This window comes from Natator depressus, chromosome 8, assembly GCF_965152275.1.
Source record: "Natator depressus isolate rNatDep1 chromosome 8, rNatDep2.hap1, whole genome shotgun sequence".
Classification (NCBI taxonomy): domain Eukaryota; kingdom Metazoa; phylum Chordata; order Testudines; family Cheloniidae; genus Natator; species Natator depressus.
In genome coordinates this window covers 71,545,359-71,558,290 of record NC_134241.1, presented here as the reverse complement: position 1 = coordinate 71,558,290, position 12,932 = coordinate 71,545,359, and the positions used below count along the sequence as shown (strand labels likewise).

The 12,932-nt window shown below is 42.3% G+C and overlaps 1 long non-coding RNA gene across 1 annotated transcript; it reads left to right on the top strand.

Annotated features, from left to right (window-relative positions):
- The first annotated feature begins 1,650 nt into the window (after positions 1–1,650).
- Positions 1,651–9,860, top strand: LOC141992891 (uncharacterized). The gene is made up of 3 exons (XR_012640685.1): positions 1,651–1,746; positions 8,196–8,275; positions 9,539–9,860. It is a non-coding gene; the product is annotated as an uncharacterized LOC141992891 (long non-coding RNA).
- The last annotated feature ends 3,072 nt before the right edge of the window (positions 9,861–12,932 follow it).

Sequence of the window (12,932 nt, the reverse complement as noted above, 5' to 3'; positions counted from 1 at the left end):
CTATCTATAGTCTTCCTCTTAACCTTTCACTTCATCACTCTCCAAAAATGTAGCCTTCACTACTGTGTGTCTGTTTTCACTATATTTACCAGAATCAAAATCTGAAAATATACAAGATTTAAGATGTCCACACCCATACGAACTGCTAATTTGTCTTTTAATGATTTAATGTCTCTTAAAAACAGATGAGTTTGACAAACAAATCTCTTGGAGGAGCACTAGGTGACTTCAGCAAATCATTTATCCCTTTCTAATTGTTGTAGGGTTCTCTAAAATTCATGTGGGTTCAGCTCCAGCTTATAGAAATGAGCCAGAGCAGCCAAGTTCAGATCCAGATCCAAACCTCCCCAGAGTTTGAGGGACATGGATCCAGTGTTCTGGTACAAACCCATCTCTAAGCAAAAGCATGAGGAGAAGTGCAGTTTCAGCTCAGAACTTGCTGCATAGCAACATGGAGAAGGGAGGGGAACTATCTTCATAGCAACGAAGAAAACAGCAGCAACAGCAGAAGCAAGTGCTTCAGCCTTAAAGAGACAAGTGACAGCTCAGTAAAAGAACCATCACTGCCTCTTTTAGATGGGAAGAAACAGTATAATTCTGTAGGAGTTGCTTAGATGGAGGTTATAGTTTAAATGACATTGCAGAGAAGTTTGGTTTTTGGAAACACGGGCAGCTGGGTCAAGCGGATCCTGAAATCTGAAATATTCTGGATAGCCTTTGGTTTAGTTGTGGAAAGAGAAGATTATCATCTAAGTCTGCTGTTCTGTAGCATGGCTGATACATCGGATGACACTCCAAATGAGCTACCTCATGCAGCTAGATTTCACTAACCTGATGCTCCTTTTTTGCTCACAAAAGGGAAAAATTTAACAGAAGAGCTGCTATGTTAAGTAGGAAGGAAGAAGAATAATGCCAGGTTATGGGGCAAGCACAGAATGGGTTTGTGGGAGACTGAAGATTCTATACTGATGGTAGATAACAAGAGCAGAATCAGCAAGACCCCAAGCCATGCCTGGCAGCAATGCCCAGGAAAAGAGGTGCAGGGCAGGAAATAGAAACACAGTGAAGCTGCATGATGGTTACGAAGAACTGTTGGAGCTGTCTAGGTGGGAGTGCTACTAACAGAGGGATCAGGGATACCATCAAAGGAACAATCTTGTGGTACACATAATAGACCAACAGTGAATGGACAAAACCTTGAATTTGAAGTGGACAGTGGAACAGCTGTTAGGGTAATTTCAGAAAAGAACTGCAAGGATGAGGCTCTGCAAAGAGCTGAATGAGATCCTGCACTGTCCAGTAACTGTGCATTGGCTGCTGGTCTCTTTCATGTTCAAAAGGATGCTAGAGAAAGGAGAGAATCAGCCTCAACGAACAGGACATGTAATAAAGGGTTTTGAAACACCACTACTAGGGCTGCAAGTGGTACATGTCCTGCACCTAAAGGTCTTGGAAAGCTGTATAGTGTCTTTGTTCAAAAGGGAGCAATACAGAAAGTATAGCCACAAGTTATTACTGGCAGTGCAGTACACAGTAATGCTCCCGTCCTGCTTCCATTGAAGTCAACAGCAGAGCTCCCCTTGATTTTAACCCCAACAACTATGATTCTCTTTGCTCTCATTCAGCACCACAATACACTCAGACATCCCTTCCGGGGAAAGCCAAAGAAGAATTCAAGAAAATGGACAGTACTCTGGTCATTTCCCAAAGAGAGGACCCCATCAAGCAATACAGCAAAGCTGGCTGGTAAGATATGGCCCTCACACAGCTGAACAGACACATGTACAGAGAGTGCATCCTGCATTTGGCCAGATATCAGCTATGTAGACAAAAGCCAAGTTACAGTCAAACCTTGCTCATTTGTACCAGTGACTGGGGGCCCTCTGAGAATTACAAATTTTTATCAAATTACTGAGAAATTTGAGCATTATTGTCTAGCACACTTTCTGTCACTTATAAATAATTAATATTCTGTATTCACTTACTTTGACCAGAGTCTTTTTTTAAAAGTCAGAGAGTTCTCCATCGCTGACTAGTTTGTACTGTAGCGTGTTTTGTAAAAACAAGGATTGCTGTTAATCTAGCCCTCTGTTATTAAATCTTTTCTAAGACATAGGCAGGGAGTGCCTTTTATTTTTTAAAATGTAAACTATAAAAAGCATTGATTGGTGAGATTCCACTGTAGTTCCAAAACTAACTGACTCAGCAGCAGGCTTTTGGCAAATCCCTTCTGTGAAAGTGAGAATACCAGTAACTACATTTGTCAACCTGTTCTGGAAGTGCTGTTTTAACCAACTCTCATTTGGCATAATATCAGCTCTGGAAATTTTTCAAAAGCAAAATCTCTCAAATCATGATGAAATTATCTTTGCTACTGAAGATATTCCGGACATAGTGGAGACCACACTGAAGGTTTATTATTTTTAAAATGTTCCCAGTATGCCTGGCACTGAGGTACCGCCTTTAACATGGCCTCACAGTGAATAAGCAATACAAATTTGGGGAAAAGGAGATCATATCTGTAGGTCAAAAGTCCAGCAAAAATGAGAAAATTCAAGGCAAAACTGAATGCCAAGTGTAAAGGGGGGGGAGGGGAGAGGTGCCATTATTATTGCCCTAATTGCTTTTTTTGATTCAGATGCCTATAAAGGCAAAGGTTTGGGTCAGTTAATGCCATGGACTCTCCATGCTGATAACAAACTTGCCCTGCTCTGCATATAGGCACATGGCCCCCGGATGCTGGAGCCCCAAGTCCCCCCTCACCCCCCCCCACGGCCGGAGGAGCTCCGGCCTGCCCACCTCAGCTGCGCCGGCCGCCCCCCGCAAGCGCCGGGCCGGCCCCAGCTCCTGGTCGAGCCACTGGCCCCAGCTCCTGGACAAGCCACCAGCTCCCCCAAGCGCCAGGCTGGTCCCAGCACTGCCCCAGGCAGCCAACTCCAGCAGCACCCCAGACCCCTGACCCAAACCCTCGCCCGTCTGGGCCGGCCTAGTCTGAGTGCTGCCTTGGGTCGCCCCTGGCCGCTGGTGGCCTGAGATCCAGGTTGCGGCCTGGAGCTGAGTGCTCCTGCTGGTTTAAGGGTAGAGGGGAAGAGGGAGGGATCTCGGGGCACAGAGTGGTTGGGGTCAGGGGAGGCTTAGCCTGCCCTGGCCTTCAATACCTGCCACGATGTATAGGCAATTGTTTCCTATATTAAAACAAGTGATCTGATGTTCCAGTAGCATGCTTACAGATACCTATATCTGACCAGGAACTGCTTGTAAATCTATAATTAGTTATCATAGTTTAAACAGACGGAGAAAGTAACTGGAGCCTTTTTGAATAAACATAATTGTCAGGATAGCAAGACCCCTGCGTTATGAATTCCACCATGATTGCTGTTGCAGAGATGGCATTAGACGAATATCATTTTGTCAATTAACCTTTTTCAATTCATAGTTTATTATAACCTAGAAGAGTCCATTTGTGAAGACTTTTTTTACATGACTCTTGCTGCTTTAAACACTTACTACTTGCTCTTTACCCTTTGAACATATTTGGTTATACTTGCCTGGCATAATGTATAACCCTAGGTCACAAAGCTGTAGTAAACCCTTTTAATTTATGGAGGGTTTCATTTTAGCCTACTATTATAAAGATGGCAAAATTGCCTAAATTTCTGACAATAACATCAGGCTGGCTAAGGACACAAAAATAACTGTGTTCTTGTGACCAACGACTTTACCATCATTTAAGCTTTGATTACGTAACCAGCAGTGCACCCACTTTTCCTGACTAATTCATAATTTAAAAAGTACTCATCGCCCAGTATAATGCTCTGAATAATTACTGTGTAATAACTGAAAAGCACCATGTCAAACTCAACATATCCCAAAATATTTTTCTTTCTTAATTATACTTTACTATTATAGTCAATAATTGATTAAAATAATAATATGATGAGATTGGCTGCTTCTACAAATAAAGTTTGTTTACACTATACTTAGCAATTTCTATATTGATGTTTTTCCACTGAAAGAGAAAAAGAATACTACTTATTTTAAAATTGGTATAATGTCACAAAAACTGTTCCCTGGACTCTCTCTATATTTTTAAAATAATACTTCATTGTTGAGGGGAAAAAAGCAATAATTGCTATTTATGGAGGACCTACACAAAAACAATATTTTAAGGTTAACTCCTCTCTTTATTGGCTTTGAAGCAGCAGTCAGCTAACAATACAACTTGCCCTTGCTGTGCTGACAATGAGTCCAGTGTGCAAAAAAGAAATTAAACAAAAAACATTTTAATTTCAAGGTTCACTGGAAAAAACATGGAAAAAAAAATCAATGTTTGCCAAATCGAAAGACAAACTCAGAAGGGAAATAAAAAAATTTATTTACAAGATTGAGGGTTTTATAAATAATGGGGAGTTGAAAAAAACAAAAAGAAAATATGTCAGTCTTAGTTCTGGATATCTGTGTAAAATTTCTGATTATTCATGTATAATACAAGACATCACGAAAACAGACAATTATATTGTTAGCAGTTCCATATTTATTAGAAAAAATTATAATTATAAGGCTAGTCACCAATGTGCATGAATTTAGAGTGAATGATACTGCAAGGTATTTGGAATACCCTACTCAGATCATATTGCTTGTGGCTCTCTTCCTTAGAATTTTTCAATCTTCCACTCGTCTTTTATTCTCTCTCTCACACGAGGCAACTATTCTTTTTAAATTCTTCTCCTATGTGGAAAAAAACACTCTTTTCCTCCGCAGGCCCTCCATGCTGCTTTCTAAATAGAGCAAAGTCCTTGCAAGGACTTCTGAACACAAAAAACAATGGCCAGGTCTAGAGCTGGATGGTGAACTAGGTTTCTGGTTTGGATAGTTTTCACTCTGAATAATAAGCATGTGACTCTGCCTAAGGAATAGGGTGATATGTGCTTTAGAAATGCTGATGGATCAGTGAGATAGAATCCATTTTGTACACTGCTACTTTTTCGCTCCCACTTCGCTATCAAATCTCTATGTGTGGGTACCACTAAGAAGGGTCCTGGATTCCTTTAAGGCTAAACTGTTTATTTTATTATTACCATATAGCAGCACATGTGTGCCTGGTGCTTTACAGATAAGTAAGAAGACAAGGTCCTTGCTCTGTTGAGTTTAGAATCTATCTTATATAGACAACACAACAAAACTGATATCATTTCTGGAGGTAGAGTAGGGTCACCTGACAACGTAGTTGTCCCTTGATAAATTTGCCAGAGAATGATTCCACTCCTTGGCGAGCCCCGTTATACCGCTGGAATAATTATTGAGCATACCCCAGGGGAGTAGGCAGTTTGCTTTGGCATGTTGCCTTACCACTAATTATTTAATATTGGCTCATCTCCAGTCCTGATATATGGTCTGTGCGGGTTTTTTTCAGTTCTGGGGCCACTGTTTGTTTTTAAAATGGGGAATGAAGACTGGCTTTTCTGAACAATGCTTTGTAAGAGCTTGTGCTAACATCCTGCTATTCTGATGTTTTCCATATGGGGGCATGAGTGTAACTGGACACTGCAACTACAGCACCAGCAGTGTAATTCTCATACTCAGTCCTAATGATTTTGGAGGGCTTTACGAATCTAGACAGGTAGCATCAACTGATTTATTTCTTTATTCTTGTTATTTTTCTCTCCATTTGGTCACTAAGTTATTAACCACAAACAGAGAGAAAAGATTAAAAAACCCAGACACTTCGATAATAAGATGAAAATGTCTCTCAATGCCAGGGCTTTCTACTATACCACACAGATGACAGTGTAAAGCTTTCTCTTGGACAGAGAAAATCATGGTCAGAGAGTGTGCAGCCAATGAACCCTTTGGGACAGATTTTCTGTTTATGACATTCTGGCTCCTGTTAGGCAGTCTCTATAAGGAAAGCCTGAAGAGAGAGCTCAAGCTTCACCTATTCATAATATTCCACCCTTCATCCCCGTTCCAAAAACCCTCCCAAACCAAACAGCCCACCAGCCCATTGACATTGTTTTAATTTCATAACAATGGGTAATTCTAAATAACTTTGGTCTTTAGTATTTTATCTAGATTAAAAACCTAATTTCCATCCGTGTTTTTAATGAGCCCCAGTTTAATCTAGACAGGAGAGGGGAGTCAAGAAAAACAGAGAGAGAACAACAACTGATTGCTTTTGTTGTGAAATGTACGCTGCTCCTTCCTTTTGGAAGGGAGGTGCATAAGGTCAGGGATGGAGCTATTGTTTCTTCGGTGCCATCTGGAGCTTCCAAAATCTGAACAATGCCTGAGAGCACAAAACAAACACACACACAAAACAATTCCTCCAAATTAACCACCAATATTTTTAATTAGAGTCTCCAAACACATGGTCTCCTCTTGCAAGCCCTTATGTGAATGTATAGTCCCTGTGAAGGCAGCTGACTTTTCATATGAATCAAAGGTTACAGGATCAGGCCTGTATTTTCCATCATATTTGGAAAGCCCTTTCTCCCTATTTGTCATTAGACAGTCAGATACCAAAGTCATCTATAACAATATTTATCACTTACATTTTGTTTCTAACATTCAAAGCACTTTATACATTTTATCAGTTTAATTCTCACAGCAGCTGAGAGTGGTAGTATTAGTATCTTCACTTTACAGCTGGGGGAAAGGTGGGATGAGGAGGTTAAGAGTTATTCAAAACCAGAATGGAAGATCTAGGATTATGAGATCGAGGATTAAAACTCAGGATTTTACAATAACCAGCCCCTTACTTAAGTCACTAGACTATACTTCTCTCTTTCCTTCTTTGCTTTCAGTATAATAGTAAAGATTTCCCTTCTTCCGGGCTTCTTATGAAGCCTGCAAACATTGGGCTAGACCTGCTGAGTGGTACCAAAAACACTGACAAATTCTATAAATTTAGCCAAGTTGCCAGCCCTACATTGTACTAGCCTGATGACTGCAGACTATGCTGGTGCGTTATAGAATTTGTCAATGTTTTTGGTACTATTCAGTTGGTCTGCAGCTTATTCCAGGAAGATTTTAAAACTTGCAGGGACATGGCTCAGCTTCTCATCTTATGTAAATCAGCACGACTCCACTGACTTTAATAAAACTATGCTGATTTACAGTAGCTGAAGATCTAGCCCAGTGTCTGCCAATATGAGAAGCAGTGAATGAAGTGTCAATAGATAAGACTATAATCACAATTTTGGGAGAGGAAATCAACAGCTACTGTACAAGAGGATTTTCAGTCTAATAAATTAAACTAAATTAGGCTGCCACACTGAATGGTGGCATAAAGCCATGGTTGCTGGCATGATATAACATTATCACATAATAGGTGAATTTGACATGTACAGTAGGTGTTGATTTCCTCTCTCAAAATTGTGATTACTGCCTTAACTACTGACACTTCATTCACTACCAGTTCCTCAGCTCCCTTCTCCCATGCTGACAAGAAATAGCAGGTGACCTAAAATTGTAGGTCTTGGAAGGATCATGTGAACATACTGAACACACTGATGATGATTAATTGGTTTCCTTAGCAACTGAGAATTCTGAGATTATATTCCCTTGATTATTGGTGTGCTCAGTGCTAATGTGAATAGTGGAGAGGAACCAAAGTAGAAGTGTAGCATCCATTAATTGCGTGCACCCACAAGGACCGAAAGAATACCCACTCTCAGCAGACTACCTGACCCACAACAATGAGATGGTGCTCTTTAAAACTCGAGCCTAATAACAGACACAACCCTCATTTTGTGAAAAAGCAGGCAAGAGCCTTTATTATACGGAAAGAGTTTGAATCAATATATATAACTCAAAGAATGCCAGCTCTTATTCACGGGGGGGAATCACCTTTCCCACTGGTATTATGCCACCTTGTTAACATATGGGGCCTGATTCTCCACTGCCTTACAGCTTATGTAGTCATTTATACCTGTGCAAAATGGGAATACAACGTTACCACATTAGAATTTTCCCTGCACTTATACCAGTGGTAGCAATATACATCCATTTTGCACTCACTTTGCATAGCTGTACATGATTACACAAGGTGCAGGGCATTAGCGGGTCAGACCAATGGGAGGTTTTGGTGAGCAAGGAATGCAGGCCCTTGATGGAGCAAAATAATGTCAGTTTCTCTTCCCCAAAGCCACCCAGTAACATTCACCTTCAATATTCTGCTTTCTCTTCACATGCAGGAGATGCTACTGAGATCAAGGGGAGTCCCTCACATGTAGGGAATGCAGAATATGAGAGCTGAATACCTCCAAACCTCATGGTAAGAAACTTTCCATAGATCTGTAAGTACAAAGATGTTAATGTCAGGCTTCCAATGGGGCATTATAAACCGTGAGGGGTGCACAAGTGTGTTGTTAAAAAAATACTAATATAGCTTTAAAAAAATAAAAAATCGGAGAGGCCAGTACACTTGGATATTTTGCTTACAATTATGGTGCACTATGAAAGGAAGGTATTGTTCATATAGAACAGTCATAACAATTCTCCTGATCACATTTTACTTGTTCATGCAACATACAGCTGGAGCCTCCTGCTAGCACTTGGACACAAAGTAAGAGACTACTCATTTCAAAGTAAGCCTTATACTTTGTTCTCTTACAGGAGGTTTCTTTCCCCCTCCACTTTTTACTGATTTCTGTGTAAGCTCATAAACAGGCTAGATCAATAATGGGCTAGATTCTGCCCGCGCTTACCCTCTCTGTCACATTACTAAGACCAGTGGGATTAACTGATGGCAGCATTGGGCCCACTGTCCTACAGTTATTTCACAATTTGTGTTTTGTTAAGTATACTTCCTCTAAAACATGTAGACACAAAACTTCAGGTCATCAGAGAAGCCATTTTCCTGCACACCTCTGGCTGCGGTGCTGCTGATACAGGAGACAGCAGAGTTTGAAGGCAGTGGAACACCATGGGACCCACTTGCAAGGAAGTTTGTATGCTGAAAGAAATAGCAGATGGGTTTATCCCTGAACATATTGGAGAAAAGGAGATTGCTGACTAAACAGGAGAAGCTTCAGTTCAACACCAAACATTCGTGTTTCCTTTTTTAGTTTAGCTTTTACTGCTGCTTAGGTGTGAGTGTGGCTTACTGAATCAATACTACTGGGTGACTCATTTACAGTCAGGAGAAGTGGCACAGGAGCCAGCAAACACAGCAGAAAACAGGGGAGTTTGAGTGGGAGTTCTGTGGGAGGCGGCAAGCCCCTGTTACTTAGGGGCAGTGAGTTCTTGTGTGGGTTTTATTTTTCAGTTTGCAGAAGCTGGTAGGGGGCAGTGTGCTGTGAGAGAAGCAGAGCCTTTGATCACAGTAGAGCCTGGATTAGGGGGCAGGGCTTACTTGTTTTGGGCTCTCATAAAGGCAGTGAAGCAGCCAGTCAGCAGCACAGGACCCAGCAAACAGAGCTGAAAACAGGGAAGTTTGAGTGGGAGTTTGTAAGGGGGGCTTCGGGGAAAGAGTGCAGTGTTCAGGTTTTGTTTTGGCATTGGTTTGGGGTTTTCTGTGTTTTGCTTTCCTTCACAGGAGTTTAGGCAGGAAGGCTATGACAAATGCAGAGGCAGCAGTGGTAGCGACCCAAGGAATGGAAGAGACAATGAAGATGACTGGCTATGGAAGCTGCGGGACGTACGTTGCTCTGGAGTGGATACCCAAAAAGAGTTTTGTTTGCTCGCCTTGCTGCCTGACAGAGCGGATGGAAGAGAAGATGCAAGGTTTGGAGATGCAGGTGGAAACTATGGTTGAATTTTGGGGGGATTCAAGCAGATTATAGAGAGGCAAGAGGAGACTGAAGGGAAAACTCAAGACTTGCAGATGCAAGCTGCACTGGAGAACTGTGAAGGTAGACAGCCGGAGGAGGAAAGTGGCCAGTGGAAGCATGTGACTATGGGAACCAAGCAGAGGAAAAGACCAGCTAGTGAATGAGAAATAGAGTTCAGGAACAGGTTTGCTGAGCTGGAAAATGAAGAAGGGGCACAGCAGGCAGTAACACAAGGTGGGAGGGCAAGGAAGAAGAGAAGAGCGGCTAGTCCTACAAGAAGAGGGGAAGAGTCAATGGAGATAGCCAGAGTTCTGAGTCCCAGGAGGACAGAGGCTGACTCTCAGAAGATTGCAAGTGAGAACAAAAGACAAGAGGACTTTCAGCCAGAAAGACCACGAGGAAGATCAGAGAATCACTAACACCAGGAAGAGGCAGGCCTATGAAATTGGTGACTCCCTATTAAAAAGAACTGACAGTCGAGTCACCTGAGTTGATCTGGAGAACAGAAGGGTGTGCTGGGAGCTAAGTTATGAGATGTGGACCTGAGGCTGAGGATGATCCTAACGGGAGCAGAAAAAAATCCACTGATTGTCCTTCACGTGGGAACAAATGATACAGCTAGATTCTCACTAGAATGCATCAAGGGAGACTATATCAGGCTGGGGAAGATGCTTAAAGAAATGGAGGCTCAGGTGATCTTCAGTGGGATTGTACCTGTCCCAAGAGGAGGAGAATGAAGGTGAGACAAGATTATGATGATCAACAGATGGCTCAGGCAGTGGTGCTATAAGGAGGACTTTGTTCAACCACTGGGAGGACTGTTCTCATGGACTCCATCTGAGTAGGGAGGGAAACAGACTTCTGGGATGGAGGTTGGCACAACTGATTAAAAGAGCTTTAAACTAGGAACTTGGGGGAGAGGGTTGGAAGATGCTCCTGATTCTAATATTGACTGGAAAAATCAAGAAAAAAGAAAATACAACAATGGAGTAAGAAAGAGCAGTGGGTAGGAGAATGGACATTAAGAGGAAAGATAGTGCCAATACCAATGACACTAACAGTCAGGTAAGCAATATTGGCAGAAGAATGACTGTACCTAATCGGGTGGAATCTGGGCAAAGCCAGGCAGAAACAACTAAGATGTTTGTACACCAATGCAAGGAGCCTAGGTAACAAAATGGAGGAACTATAATTACAGGTGCAGGAAATGAAACCAGATTTTATAAGGATAACAGAAAGAAACATGGTAGAATAGTAGTTATGACTGGAGTACAAGTATTGAAGGATATGTTCAGGTTGAAGGCTGTTCAGGAAAGACAGAAATACAGGTAAAGGTAGTGGAGTAGCATTATATATTAATCATGAGATAGACTGTAAAGAAACTAGAAGTGATGGATTGGATAAAACGGTCTGATTGGGTCCAAATCACTTTGGGGAAGAAAGTTACTAGTGACTCAACTGTCATAGTGCTTGGGGTATGCTACAGACCCCCAGAATTTGATCTGGATATGGATAGAGACCTCTTTAATGTTTTTAGTAAAATAAATAGTACTGGGAATTGTGTAATTATGGGAGATTTTAACTTCCCAGATATAGATTAGAGGACAAGTGCTACTAATAATAGTAGGGCCCAGATTTTCCTGGATATGGTAGCTGACAAACTTCTTCAACAAATAGTTGCAAAACCTACAAGAGGTGATGCCATTTTAGATTTGATATTTTTGAGTAGTGAGAACCTTCTAGAAGTATTGGTTGTAGGGGACAACCTTTGTTTGAGTGATCATGAGCTAATTCAGGTTTCAGAGTAGCAGCCGTGTTAGTCTGTATTCGCAAAAAGAAAAGGAGTATAGTGGAGCTACAGCCGATGAAGTGAGCTGTAGCTCACGAAAGCTTATGCTCAAATAAATTGGTTAGTCTCTAAGATGAGCTAATTCAGTTTAAACTAAATGGAAGGATAAACAAAAATAGATCTGCAACTAGGGTTCTTGATTTCTAAAGGGTAAACTTAAAAAAATTAAGGGAATTAGTTAGGGAAGTGAACTGGACTGAAGAACTGAAGGATCTGAATATGGAGAAGGCTTGGAATTACTTTAAATCTAAGTTGCAGAAGCTAGCTGAAGTCTGTATTCCAAGCAAAGGGAAAAAATTCATATTGCAGACCAAACTGGATGAGTAAGTATCTCAAACAGGTTATTAAGAAAAAGCAGAAAGCCTACAAGGAATGGAAGATGGGAAGGATCAGCAAGGAAAGCTACCTCTTGGAGGTCAGAAACTGTAGGGACAAAGTGAGAACCGCCAAAATCCAACTGAAGTTGGACCTTGCAAAGGAAATCAAAACCAATAGTAAAAAGTTCTATAGCCATAGAAATAAAAAGAAAAGCAGGAAAGAAAGAAGTGGGACTGCTACACCCTGAAGATGAGGTGGAGATTAAAGATAATCTGGGCATGGCCCAACAAATAAATGAATGCCTTAGTTTTGAATAAGGGTAATGAGGAGATTAGGGACAGTGACAAGGTGGCTAATGGAAAGGAGGATATGGAAGCAGAAAATACCACATTCAAGATGGAAGGCAAACTCAAACAGCTTAATGGGACTAAGGCTTGGTCTACATGCTGGAGCCATGAAATTGACAAGAAAGGCGGGCTGTCACCATGGGATGGGGGTGGCCCCCCATGCTCCCCACTCCCAGCTTGGGCTGCACCTGCCCCGCTTGGAGCTGGGCTGCCCCTGCTCCCAGCCCAGCTGCTGCCTGGGCTCTTCACTCCCTGAGCTGGGCTGCACCCACCTGGCTCCCTGCTCCAACCTGGACTGCTGCCTGGGCTTCCGCTCCCTGCTGGGAGCCCAGCTACATGGATGGTCCCAGCTTCCTGCTGGGGGTCCAGCTGCATCGATGCTCCCCACTCCCCTCTGAGAGCTCGGGAGCCACCTGGACTGCGGGTACAGAGCTCCCCGCCGGGAGCCGAGGCAGCAGATGAGGTGCCGAGAGTCTTCGGGGGCAGCCGGGTTCCCGGCAAGGAGCCTGTGAGTGGAGCTGAGAGGCTAGGCTCTCAGCCCCCCCACACTGCCCCTCTGAAGTCGGTGGAAGCACTCCTGGTAAGGACATGCACCACCAACAGAAGGAGTGTAGTGTGTATATGAACCACTGCAGTGATTACTGT